Genomic DNA, 14,210 nt, shown 5'->3' on the forward strand with positions numbered 1-14,210 from the left:
TAACATCCTTCTTCTGTTCTGGGGTACTGCAGTGGATTTAAAGAGAGAACTATTTTCTTTCTTTAAATCAATGCAAAATTTGAAAAATGATCCAGATACCTATAAAAAAGGAAAAAAGCAAAGGCCAGAAATGAGTGACAACCAGTGGAACAGGATAAGAAACAAAGGAGCGGTCGTGAGTGAACACAGGCTACCTAATCAATGACCAGTTGGCACAGCACATCAGTGGGGACAACGGAAGGCTATTTGATAAATGGCGCTCGGAAACTGGTTATCCATTTAGGGCGAAAAGAAAATAACACCCTGCCTTATTCCATATGCCAAAGTCAATTCCAGGTGGATTAAGGACTTAAATCTGAAAGGCAAGACTTCACACCTTTCAGAGGAATATCTAGGACAATATGTTTATGACCTCAGGGCAGAAAAATTGGATTAAATAAGATCTTTCAAAAGCAAAAAAACCATACAGGGGAGAAATGATCGATTTGACTACATTAATGCTAAAAACTTCTATTCATCAAAAGAGACAATAAAGAAAGTGAGAAGACACGCCACACATCAGCAGGAGATATGTGCCACACGTATAACGAAGATTTAGAATCCAGAAGAGTTTTCCAGTTCTTAAATATCCATAAGAAAAAGAGAGACAACTTGACAGGAAGGAAAGGAAACAAACAAACAAACAAAAAACAACAGGCAAAAGACACAGACATTTCACCGAGGATGAAACACGAGAGACCAAGGTTGTGACAAGATTACAACCTCATCAGCCATCAGGCAAACAGTTACTGAACCTAAGCAGGGAAGCGCCTTCATGTCACCAGGTGGGCAAAACAGTTAAACAGTCTGGCCACAGGGAAGCTGGCGAAAATATGGAGCAATGGGACCACCTCTGCATTACTGGTGAGCACATGAACTGATGCGACAACCCTTTGGACCACTGGTTATACATCCTCTGATCCTGTGGTTCTCAGCCGGGGCTGCTTTTGTCCCCCGGGGGACATGTGGTACTGTCGGGAGCTAATTCCAGGCTTCTCCTAGAGAGACACGGGAGACTCAAGATGAGACCCACAAATCAGTACTTTTTTTTTTTTTAAGATTTTATTTATTTATTTGACAGAGAGAGAGATCACAAGTAGGCAGAGAAGCGGGGGGGGGGGCAGGGGAAACAGACTCCCTGCTGAGCAGAGAGCCCGATATGGGACTCGATCCCAGGACCCTGGGATCATGACCTGAGCCGAAGGCAGAGGCTTAACCCACTGAGCCACCCAGGCGCCCCAAATCAGTACTTTTTAACAAACGCTCCCCAAATAACCGGCACCACCAGAGAAGTTTGGGAAAACTTCTAGATGCTCAAGTACACTGGGAGAATGTCTAAGAATACTCTGGAGTGAGAAACTTGGAGAGAATCCAAATGTCCATCAACAGAGGAAAGCGTACATTTGTTGTGGTCCTGTTCATACAACAGACTAGTACCATATTTCATTGACTTTTAAGATGCCACTGAGTGTAAGGTCATTAATTTACGAGCCACTAAGAAAGGGAGCGGCTGCCAGTGAATCAAGGCACAGTGCTTTTTTTATAGTTAAATTTTTAAATTGAGTGTTATTTTCCAATCTCTCTTAGATTGATTTAGACATATTTGACCATATATCACACGGCTGTAAGCCCGTGCCTTTCTGCACAGAGAAGATGCATAGGGAGTTTTTTGTTTCAAGGCCAAGGGAAAGCACGATATTTTTGAAACCTTTCAAACTCCAATTAACTTCAACTCATGTAGGATCAATAATGCACCTTGCCTCACAAGTGATGACACACTGAAGAGCCACATCCGTGTTCCTGGGGACTGGCAAGCAGTGACCAGTGCAGCCCGACCCAGACAGACAGCAAGGAGGTGTCATAGACTGAAAAGCACAGCCTGATTTCGGAGATGCTAATCCAGGGGTAGGGGGGTGGAGGCGTCACAGAGTTGGCGAAAGAGTATGAGGCAGCATAAAAATGAATGAACTACAATTATTCCCGTAGACTCGAGTGAATCTCAGAATCAGGATATCCGATTAAAAAGGCAGACTACGTGCAGTGCGATCCCATTTTTATGAAGTTCGAAAACGTGCCAAACTAAATGATAGATGTTTGCGGACACGTGTACATGAGGTGCCCCACAAGGAAAAGTCAGACATGATAAAACAGGTTCCCGACAGCAACCTGTCCAGACAGCAAGCATCATCTCTGGGGCGGGGGAGGGCAGGAAGAGGAAGAGAAATGCAATCAGGAGATGCACTTAAAGGGTTTACAGGAACTTGTGATATTCTCTTTCTCAAGTTTCTGAGGATTTTTATCAGGGCCGGGACGAGGGGGAGGGGCAAGTGAGGCACAAACTTCGGGAACAAAATTTAAGGGAGTGGCCCAAACACTCAGGGATCAAAGTAAAAATTTTCTAATGCAATGGTTTTTAAATAAGTGCAAAAGAAACATCCATGAATAAAATACCAAACATGTATAGAAGGACGGGATTCCACCCTGCACTCACATGACCCGGCCTCGCTCACCACTCCCTCATCCCGGCCCTCGTTCAAATAAAACTTTATTAACAAAAACAGGCCGCTGGCTCACAGGCCACAGTTTGCCATTTTTAAAAAAAATTGCCTTTGAATTTTATTATTCTTTAAGTATCTATAGATTAGAAACATACATGTAGCTGCACATCTACGTGTGCAAATACACTGTTTTCTATTTGCGATATTTTTTAAATTAAAATTTTATGTATTTATTTTAGAGAGAGGGGGCACAGGTAGGGAGGGACAGAGGGAGAGAGAGAAAATCTCAAACAGATTCCCCGCTGAACACAGACCCCAGGCATGAGGCTCGATTCCATCACCCTGAGATCACAACATGAGTCAGAATCAAGAGTCAGACGCTTAGCCGACTTGAGCCACCCCGGCTCCCCAGTGATATATTTTTCAAAAAATATTTTGCAGGAAGGGAAAAACCAATGAGAAGAACACCCAAAGCAACACCCAGAGCCCCACTGCCACAGCCATTCATCAGTTACTACCATAAGATCAAGGGCTGTTTCCCACCACAAACCCCAAGCAGAGAAGTGGGGGGCTTCCCTCGAACCTCTGCCAGCCTACCCTCAGGACCTTCTCAGTCCGCTTCCCCCAGTGGGACAGCACTCTCCAGTTTAGAAGCCTTTTGCCAACTGTTTTTATTTATTTTATTTTTTTTTAATTTTTTTTAAAGATTTTATTTATTTATTTGACAGAGAGAGATTATAAGTAGGCAGAGAGGCAGAGAGAGAGCGGAAGAAGCAGGCTCTCTGCTGAGCAGAGAGCCCGATGCGGGACTCGATCCCAGGACCCTGAGATCATGACCTGAGCCAAAGGCAGCGGCTTAACCCACTGAGCCACCCAGGCGCCCTGCCAACTGTTTTTAAATTCAATGATGATCTTACTGCTCTGGGGGAGGCAGATGGGGAAACGGAGTCTTGGAGAGGTTAACTAACCCGGCCAGCATTCCATAGTAAAGGACAGCAGAACCTGGCTCCTGCTGGGGGTCTCGACTCCATTCAACACTCATTCCATCATACGCCAACTGACAGGTGGGCCTTTCTGAGCTAAGAACTGCCATGCCTAATTTACTATTAAATTGGAAAGTGGGGTGACAATAGTAAGCAAAGGGGGTTCCAGTGAAGCTGTCACGGCTGGGAGAATGGTTTCATCCAAAGAGCCCGTTGCCACCGTGCTGCAGGCAGTAGAGACCCGTGTGCCTGAGGGTAGGTGGTGAAAGCTGTGTCTGCCGGGCCCCCACCCCCTCCTCCACGGAGAGCCCCCATGGGCTGCCTGTCGAGATTCTCTTCCGAGGCAAACAGCCGTCTGGGGAGCCAGGAGGGCATTTTGGGAAGCAGCACTTAACTCTTCATGGTCACCGGGAGGCCATCTGCGAGGTGATCACTCGAACGCACTGGCTGATGAGCAATTTCACAGCTGAGAAGAGCTCACGTCGTTTTCACAAAAAGCACCCCGTTTACTCCCAGACTGATTACGCAGTCACCGGGAGACTGACTCATCAGCATGGCAGCCGTACACTTTGGGGTTGAAGATGTACCCCTTACAGACACTTGTTAGTTTCCTCAGACTGCCGTAACAGAGGGCCACTGTCGGGTGGCTTGAAGCAGGAGAAAGGCACCCTCGCCCTTTCGGAGGCTGGAAGCCTGGCTCAGCCTGTCGGCGGGTCCAGGCTCTCTTGGAGACTCCGTGGACTCAACCTTGCCCCTTCTAGCATCTGGGGCTGGCTGTCAGTCCTCGGGGCTCCTGGGCTTGCAACCGCATCCCTCTGATCTCTGCCTCTGCAGTCACGTGGCATTCTCCTTGTGCATTTCTGTCTCTACGTCCAAATCTGTCTCTATGTCCAAATGTCCCCGTCCTTATAAGGACTCCAGTCCTACTGGATTAGGGGTCCGTGCTACTCCCTCATGACTTCTTCTTAACTTCATTAATTACCTCTGCAGCACCCCAGTTCCAAATAAGGTCACATGCTGCGGTGACTGGTCCTGCCCCACCTGGGACGGACACTCATGTCAACCCGTGACCGACACGCCTCTCAGGTAGCAGAACTCGTCACTGAAGGGAAATGCAGAAACAGTACCTGATCTTGAGGCCTGAAGATTCCCCCAGCCCTGAGATTAAATCCCAGATACCAGACTATCAGCCCAGATGTGGTTCCTGCTTACCCCTCCCTCTCTCCCCTGCTCCATCCACAGACTTGTGCACCTGTAACCCGTCCAACGCATTCAGCACAGGGGTTCCTTCTTTCTTTTTTTTTTTTTTTTTAAAGATTTATTTATTTTTTTTGACAGAGAGAGATTACAAGTAGGCAGAGAGGCAGGCAGAGAAAGAGAGGGGGAAGCAGGCCCCCTGCTGAGCAGAGAGCCCGATGCGGGACTCGATCCCAGGACCCTGAGATCATGACCTGAGCCGAAGGCAGCGGCTTAACCCACTGAGCCACCCAGGCGCCCGGGTTCCTTCTTTCTTAAATACACGTCCCCCCTACGTGTCATCTGGCTAACCCTCCAAGTCTCTGTGTGACAGGCTAGGTTGGGTATCCTTGCTTCCGGTTTTAATTCTCTATAGCGTCCAGGCATCCACTCACGACCACCATAACTGGCTCTGTGGTATCTGTCTCCCGTTGCCATCTGGATGCTCTGTGAGAACGGAGACCTTGAATGCCTCGCCATCTCCATAGGCCTGGTACCCACACAGGGGGCAGGCACTCCCAAATAGATCTGGTTGGATGGACAGAGGGAGGGATGAGTCTTGAAGTCATCAACTCAAGAGTGGCATTGTTGGGAAAGCTGTACTTCCCGGATACAGGTTTTCCTGCTCTCTGGAAGTTCACTTTATGCCCCTTTGCTTTCACGAAAGACCTGCCTTAGGACCTGTGTTCGCCACGAGAAAGAAATCCAAGGAGGATTTTCGCTTTTGCAAAATGTTCATTACTTCTTTGCTTCACACCATTCTGGCTCACAAAAGGTTTCACGGGAATGTTCTGCGGGGACCTCCTAATTCCAAAGCTCCCTCCAAGACTCTAGACCCAACTCTATAGCATAGGAAAAGAGGACAAAAGCCCTGGATCTTAAGAGAAACATATGTGACCCCGGCCCTTCCGCCCTCTTGGTGATGCTGTGACAGCCAAGTAACGTCCCTTGACCATGCTCTTCTCTTTTTCAAAGTAAAAAAATCAGATGCTGCCTCCTCCCAGGGTTGTTATGATGAGGACTCTACCCCTCGGCACCCACAGGTGCTAGATGCATACTGAGGTTGGGAAGGGTCTCTAACTGGTCAAGGACATGTCAGCCTTGGGATGACTGAACCCAGTCAGGAATCAGAACTTTTGGAAAATATTCTCCCTTCTAAGGGCCCTGTGTTTCCCATTCTTTCATTACACTTACAGAAATACCTAGAGGAGCAGTTTACAAACTGAGTTTCAAAGAAGGGTCCCAGGGTCCCCACTGTCAGGGGACAGGAGGAAGGAATGGGAACAGGACACCAGGCCCCCTTCTGCACACAACCCAGAACAACTCTGCTTCTCTCTCTTTTTTTTTTCCATCTATATTTCACATATTTTCATGCTGATGCTGTTATTTGGAGATAAAGGACTCCCCCCATTCAAAAGGAGAAACAAATAAGTAAAATGCCCGGCATCAGAGTTTTCACAGCTGCCCCCTAGGAGCAAACGTATAGCAAGGAGGACGTGTGGCATGGGAGTGACGGGGGAGGTCAGGAGAGGACCCCAGGAGCACCGTCCTGAGGATGAGAGGAAAAGCAGACCCTGCCACTTTGAAACCTATGCCCGGTTTCTCTGAGGAAATCTGGATCATCTGGTGACACTTTGTCCCCTTCCCATAGAGCAACAGTTGGCTGGAAGTGAGTGGTGGCCACTGTCTTTAGAAAGGGTGGGTGCTCTGTGTTTTTCCACAGTCCTCACCTCTCCCTACTGCCCCACGCCAAGTGCATCCTTTACCCGCTATGTGCTCAATCCTCATTTACTGAGGAATGACCAGGCCCCTAGCAGGAGGCATTGGGCTTTATTTATTCGTTCAAAGCCTACTTTTCAGTATCCACGATGAGCCATGCCTTGAGGATGCAGAAGTAAACAAAAGGGACAGACATCACCTTTAGGGAGCGGGGAAGCTGACCTCAATCCAATCACCTACAGTCTTCAAAACCACCCTGCGGAGGACAATATGGCTATACTCACTTTACATACCAGGATACTGAGGCTTGAGGATTGTCTTGTGTTTAGTGAAGGAGGCATTTATGTGTCTGAGAACATTTAACAATGGTTATGGGATGGGCACTGACCAATCAGAATACAGATCTGACCAATCAGAACACAGGCCCAGCCAATCAGGAGATAGGCTCAGCCAATCAGAGCACAAGCCCAGCCAATCAGATTAAACAGCGTTCACAAGAGCATAACAGCCGAACATCTGCACCGCCTGTCTGTATTGCTTCTTACTGGGCAGGGATGATGGTATTTTGTCCATCTGAACAATTTCTAGTTTTCAGAGGGTGGTCACAGACTTCCCAACAATCAATATTCCCGTGAGATGGGCAGGGAATCACTGACGCACCCATTTGCCAGATGAAGAAACCGGGGCTCAGAAATGTTCAGCGATCTAACAAGGGCCACCTTGCCAAGGGTAACCGCTCTGGGAGGAGAACCCCCATCTCCCAACTCTTGGTCCAGAGTTTTTGGCTGTGTCTTACGTGGCTTCTAACCAAGCAGACTGCAAGTTCTCTGAGGTCGGGGATGGTACCAGACATTTATTTGATTTCTCGATGACACTCAGTGCTATGGTCTGAATGTCTGTAGCCCTCCAAAATTCATATGTTGAAATCCTAACCCCCAATGCGATGGTCTTAGGAAGTGGAGTCTTTGGGAGGTAGACTTAGGTCATGAGGATGGACCCTGATGGATGGAATTGGGTGCATATAAGAGAGGACCCAGACGGCTTCCTGGCCCCCTTCCACCATGTGAGGATACATTAAGAAAACACTGGCCAGAAGAGGGCCCCCACCAGAACTCGACCATGCTGGCACCTCGATCTTGGACTTCCCAGCCTTTAGAACTATGAGAAATAAATGTCTTTGTTTATCAGCCACCCAGTCTGTGGTACTCTGTTATGGTGGCCCTAATGGACTAAGACACTTAACATATCAGGAATTCAATTGGTATTGATGACTCCATTCAGATATGGCAGCCGGTGGGGTGACTGTCCAGCAGAAACCAATGAGGATCAAAACTGACTGAAACCCAAACACCATACAGTAGTTTCGATGACCACGACACTTGGGTAGTGCTTTCTATACTAGGCACGGTGCTCAACATTCTCTCATTTCAGCTTCGTAACCATTCCACAAGAAAGGCGGAGTATGCCTATTTTAAAGATAGGGAAATCGAAGCTCACAGATGTTAGGTAACAAATGGCAGAGATAAGATTTAAACCCAAGCTTGTCCAACTCTCAGCTTGGTCCTGGCCAACAGTGGGATGCTGTTTGTCTTGGGAATGGCACTGAGGCTCTCCCTGGCGCCATGGCTTAACCTTCTCAGGTAGGCTGTGTGCTCTCTAGAGACTCCCAAGGAATGTCAGAGGGATAATAAAAATACTCCTTGCCAGGGATCATAGAGAAACACAGTCCAACAGAGATGCTTGGAGAACTGAAAGGGTTTTCTGTACAATGTGGAGATGTGTCCCCACCAATTTGGGTAATGAATTAATTTGGCCAGGAGGATGTTCCTCAAAACCCTAGGATAGGGACCTCCGTTATTCATTACTGCTATAATGGACACTCGTTATCAGCTTCCCTGGCATTCATTCTCCATTATTAGACAAAACCCACAATTTCTAAGCCCAAAAGTAAAGATCACAGCCCAAGATTAAGCCAATATGCTAACCAGCCACCTGTCTGACCCCACTGATTGGTTTAGATGTGAGCATGTGGTCATGCTGGTTGAATCAGTGAAACTCATACCTAAACAATCTCATTCTTCCACTCTGGACCAGAGCAGGGAAGGGACTTCTGAGGTCATCTGATCACCACACGTAGCCAAAAAGTGAAACCACCCTGGAGAAGAGCCAAATTTAAAAATACAGAGAGATCAAGACTGGACATGAACTGAGTCCCTTGATCCAGCCATACCTGAAGCCTATACAACCCCTGGGCTTTTCAGTTACATGTGCCAATAAATGACCTTCATACTAAAAAAACAAACAAACAAAGCTCAACTTGGATTGTTTGTCACTTGTAAGTGTCAAGCTCTATGTTAGTACGACTACCACCATGCACGGATAAAGACCTGTCTGTTTTCCATCAACAAAATGATTTTTGGCAGTTTTGCTTTGAATGCCCATTTCTTTGATCAGTTAAGGCAGAAAACTATCTATAATATCCCCAAGACTGCATCAAAGTCCAAGGACTTCAGTTCCTGCCTCGATGATGCCAAATTTAGTCAGCTTTATAGTTCTGGAGGATGACAGAGTCCTTTCTCCTTTGTCCTCTAGAACCTGAGCAGCTGAAGGCTCCCAGCACTGGCTGCCCAGCGAATGCTCAAAAATGTCCATTCAAAAATATTTATGTGGGCCAGCTCCATGCACGGCACAATGGAGTAGTTACAAGTGAGACAGTTACAAGACAGTTACAAGCGAGAGCAATGTGGTCACAGCTCTTGTGGAAGTGATACTGGAGGGAACAGGACATTAAAGAAAGAGATGGCTGTGGATCGTGATAAATGTTTCAGAAGGAAAGTGCAAGAAGCGAGAGAAGACGTAACGGACATAACTTGGGAAGTTAGGAAATGCTTTCTCAAGGAAGTGGGGATTGAGACAAAGGGACAGCAATGATAGGGTGTCCAGTCACCTACGAGTGCAAAACAGAAGAGATGCAGTTCATGTAAGATCATGGTATAATCTTAACCTGGGTTTGGGGGCCGATCACTTTGGTGGACTGGATATGGAAAGATCCACTTGGAGACTACTGAGTAGTCTGGACCAGGGTGTGGTGGTAGAGGAGGAGATGGAAAAGACTGGAAGAACAGAACTCACAGTCTATAACCCACGAGGCAAATCTGGCCCCTTGCCAGGTTTTGCAAATAAAGTTTTATTGGAACACATCCACTTTATTGGAAGACGATCTATGGCTGTTTCATGCTTCAGGGCAAAACTGAGTAGTGGTCTTCGAAATCCTATGGCCTGCAGATCTGAAAGTATTTCCTACCTGGGCCTTTGCAGAAAGTCTGTCAGCCATGATTTAGAAGGTCAGCCAGACAAGACTTGGAAATGGGGCATCGTGGAAAGGTAGGGCCACAAATCACATTGGATAAAATACAGACTTGGTCAGTTGGATAGATGTACAAGAGGGGACCACCAGAGATGAATTAGTTTTATTGGGGATGGAAACAAATTTGATTAAAACAAGCACACCAGACCCCGATGTTTTGTCTCACGGAAATGCAGTCAGGTCAAATTATGTACAGAGAGCACATGCAATCTGGAGTCTGAGGGTACCATGGCTTCTAGTCTCGGCTCGACTAGTCTCTTCTAGTCTCTGATGTGTTATGGAACCTGAAGCCATGTGTGGATTTCTCCTCTTGGAATATCTGCTTCTTCATCTACAGAATCGGGATGCAGGGGCCCGGGCAAGGAATAGGAATGGCACTTGCACACCGCATAGTTCTACAGCAACACTACTCGCTACTTCTTCTCTTGTTGCTATGAAATCGGTTGAAGTACTCAGCAGGGGTTGTGGGGGGGATGTTACTGGGACAAAGGTACAGTCAGACATACGTCCTGATGATGGGCAATGGGACTGCCCAGGCCAACAATGTGTACCTGACTGAGGACCAGGACTCACTCCAAAAGATATAAAGGACCCCCCTGACTGCTACAGCCAACCACTTACCGATCAATTTGTGCTGCCACAATTCCTGGTGGGAGCAATCACAACAAAAGGTCTGAGGTTGTCTAGTGCATGCTGAGCCCAAGCAGTTTGTGCTAGGGAAAGAACTGCAAAATTACAGAGAAGAAAGGGCTGATGATAACCCAGAAGTTGTCTCACCTAGAACATTCATAATTGCATGTGTGCAACACACACACACACACACACACATACATACACACACATATTAACTGCCGTCCACACACACAAAAGGGGTCACCTTTTTTTTTTTTTTAGGATTTTATTTATTTATTTGACAGACAGAGATCACAAGTAGGCAGAGTAGCAGGCAGGTGGGGTGGGGGGGACAGGCTCCCTGCTGAGCAGAGAGCCCAATGCGGGGCTCGATCCCAGGACCCTCAGATCATGACCTGAGCTGAAGGCAGAGGCTTAACCCAGTGAGCCACCCAGGTGCCCCAAGGTGTCACCTTTTAAAGAAAGTCCCCGTTTCCTTCCTCTGGAGCACGTTCAGAACGTGCTGCAGAGCCTATAATTTTGCAATTATCTGGGCATGAGGGAGAAAACTACTAGTTGGGCATCAGGAGATCCAGGTTCAAACCCCAGCTCTGAAACCCTGGGCAAGTTCCTTCTACTTTCTGGCCTCAGTTTCTCCTTCTGTAAAATAAGAGCTTGGACTCAGTGACTTCTGAGTTCCTTATCAGTTCTGATCTCTATGATTTTAGAACAGAAGTTAAAAATTGGGAGCCCCAAGACCAGATATAATTCACCAACCTATGGGACTTTTTTAATAGCATCTCAAACGGGGTTAAAAGATTTTTCACTGGGTATTGACGTTTTAAAATTGGGAGATTTCTCCTAACATCATGAGCTTAGGGCTCCTGGGTGGCTCAGTGGGTTAAGCATCTGCCTTCGGCTCAGGTCATGTTCTCGGGGTCCTGGGATCAAGCCCTGTGTCAGGCTCCCTGCTCAGCGGGGAGTCTACTTTTCCTTCTCCCTCTCCCTCACCCCTCCCAGCTGTGGTCTCTCTCTCTCTCAAATAAATAAATAAAACCTTAAGGAAAAAAAAAAGTCACAATCTCTGACTTCTTTGGAAAAAATGCAGACACCAGGTCCACAAAGAGGGATCCACCGAGAAGAACATGCCCCAGAGGAAGCAGATGTCATGTGAAAACCGCCAAGCCTGGGTCTACCACAGAGAACCACACACAAACCCAAATCCAGAACACTCTGTGAAGAAGTTGGTCCCCACTCTTCAAAGACGTAAGAGTCACAAGCAACAAAGAAAGGCTGAGGAGCTCTCTTCAAGCCGGACGCAAGCACGTAATACAATATGTGATTCTGGATGGCCTTCCGTGCCAGGAGAATGAATTTTTGTGAAAGATGCTCTTGAGACAATTGCTGAAATAGGAGTATGGTTCGATGAAAGTCTTGAGTCAATGGCAGGTTACTGAGGCCGGCACCTCTGTGTGGTTATGTAAGCGTATAGACGACCCACAGCCCCAAATGGTTCACAAAATTGAGACGGAACATGAGGTAGGGGATTACAGAGGAATCAAACACAAGCAAATGTTAAAAATGGATGAATCCCTGTGAAGGGGGGTGCAGGAATCCTTTGGGGTATTCTTGCAACTTTTCTGTAAGTTTGAAATTATTTCAAAATGGAACTAAAAAAATAAAAAAGGCTGTTGTATAACCGAGTGTTTCTCAACTGTTAGTGCACAGAATCCCCTGGAGGTTTGGTGAAAATTCAGACTGTTACACCCTCCCCAGCGTTTCTGATTCAGTAGGTCTACGAGGGGTAAGTAAGAGTTTGCATTCCTAACAAGCTTCCCGGTGATACAGACGCTGTTGGCCCGGGACACACTTTGAGAAGCTTAAACAGTGGAAGTGACTTTCAAAAGAACAAGACACAGAAGGAGTTGTTAAAAAGCAGGACCGAGGGGCACCTGGGTGACTCCACTGGATAAGCATCTGCCCTTGGCTCAGGTCAGGATCCTGGGGTCCCAGGATCAAGCCCTGCATTGGGCTCCTTGCTCAGTGGAGAGCCTGCTTCTCCCTCTCCCTCTGCTGCTCTCCCTGCTTGTTCTCTCTCTCTCTCTAATAAATAAATAAAATCTTAAAAAAAAAAATAAAAACAGGATTGACAGAGGGATGGTTCATAGTGTTCACCATGAACCTTTTTGGATTTTGTTTCTAGGTATATACATTTTAATGCCTAAAAGTGCCTTGACCAGCACCTGCCTGCCAAGGAGCCGGTGAGGATGTGTTAGGGACCTGCTTGCTGGTATCAGAGTTCCTGAAATACAGCAAAGATGCCAGGCTACAAGAATGCTTCCTGTATCTGCCAGGGGGCAGGGGGCGGGGGAAGAGGAGGAGAAACAGCATTTTTACCTGCTCATTTTAGGGGAAGAAACATTCTTCGGGGGGTACTCTAGTGCAGTCTATGGGTTCCCCCTTGAAACTGCCGCCACTGAGTCAGGTCAGACACAGACTTCTCAAAATCCCAAAATTCTAAGACGAGAACAGGGTTCAAACAGCCAACTTCTGTCAAGACACGCACTCCTCCTCGTCCTCTTCCTGGAGGTAATGAACCTTGGCCTCGAGCCTCATTAAACCCCATTATATAATCACCCCCATCCCGATGGCTGGTTTCTTGGGACTATACGGTTCAGCTTCATTAGTCTTTACTGTTACCTGCTGTCTCCCTCAACAAATCAGCCTTCTGACTCAGCCTCGAGGCACATGGGGCCAGGCCCTCAATGGAGGGTCAACTCTTTGTTGCCTTGGGTCCAAGAAAAAGTACTGGGAAATGCTCGGCGAGGAGATGAGGAGCGCACGGTGAGACAAGGCAAGCTGAGGGCATGTCATCTTTCAAGGTGCCACATGAAGGACAATATTTTCTAAGACTGGGGCCCTGTATAAAACTCCAGCTGGGGCCATTAGGACCAAGAAGGGGCTGTCTGGGAATCATCAGTCACCTGTTCCCTTTGCTGGCTGTAGCCCTGAAGTCCTAGACCCCCAGAGACAGCTAATTTAAAAAAACACCCAGAACACTGCAGGTGGTAAAAAGTAGCCTGTCGTTCCTCATCTTCTACCAAAGATGTCCAGGAAAAATGAGTTGCAGAAGCTGTCTGCAACTTATTCTTCTGGCTGCTCTCTGCAGCTGCCTAGCCGCCCCCAGCCCCCACCCCACCCCAGCACAGCTACCACCTGGGACAATGGATTCCCTGCATATCAACACCAGAGTCTGGCAAGGTGACAATTTTCCAGCCCGTGTGGGGGCTGCTTTCTGACTGAGCACAGCATGCCGAGAAACAGGAGGCATCCTTGGAGCAAGGCTGACCCCCACAACACAATCCCCTAATGAGGCCAGGGTGTGAGAAAGGAAACTGGGGCAAGTTAAGGTCCCTACTTGAGCAAAGAGGTCTCAGCGAAGACAGTGTGGCAGCTGCGTTCCTCAGCATTACAGAACGGGGGATTTAGGACGAGCGCAAACTCCACTTCCCACCTGCCCTTGTGATCTCGGGCCAGCTACCCAAACCCTCCCGGCCTCAGTTTCTTCATTGGCAAAATGGGGATAAGAAGAGAAACTACCTGATGGAGAACCGGGAAGCTTATATAATACAAGTAAATTGCTTTGTCTGAATGAACGGCGCCTGCAACATTGTCAATGCACAATAAATGCCAATTGCCATTATTATCGTCATTTGCAATCATTGTTACAAGCGATCCCACCATAGGACAAGCAGA

General features: G+C 47.4%; 1 protein-coding gene across 5 annotated transcripts in view; it reads right to left on the reverse strand.

Moving 5' to 3' along the window:
- Positions 1 to 14,210, reverse strand: part of KSR2 (kinase suppressor of ras 2) — a 413,499-nt gene that overhangs the window by 158,447 nt on the left and 240,842 nt on the right. The window lies entirely within an intron of this gene.

The sequence above is a fragment of the Mustela putorius genome, unplaced genomic scaffold, assembly GCF_011764305.1.
Source record: "Mustela putorius furo isolate JIRA1106 unplaced genomic scaffold, ASM1176430v1.1 tig00537248_pilon_pilon_pilon, whole genome shotgun sequence".
In the NCBI taxonomy this organism is placed as follows: Eukaryota; Metazoa; Chordata; class Mammalia; order Carnivora; family Mustelidae; genus Mustela; species Mustela putorius.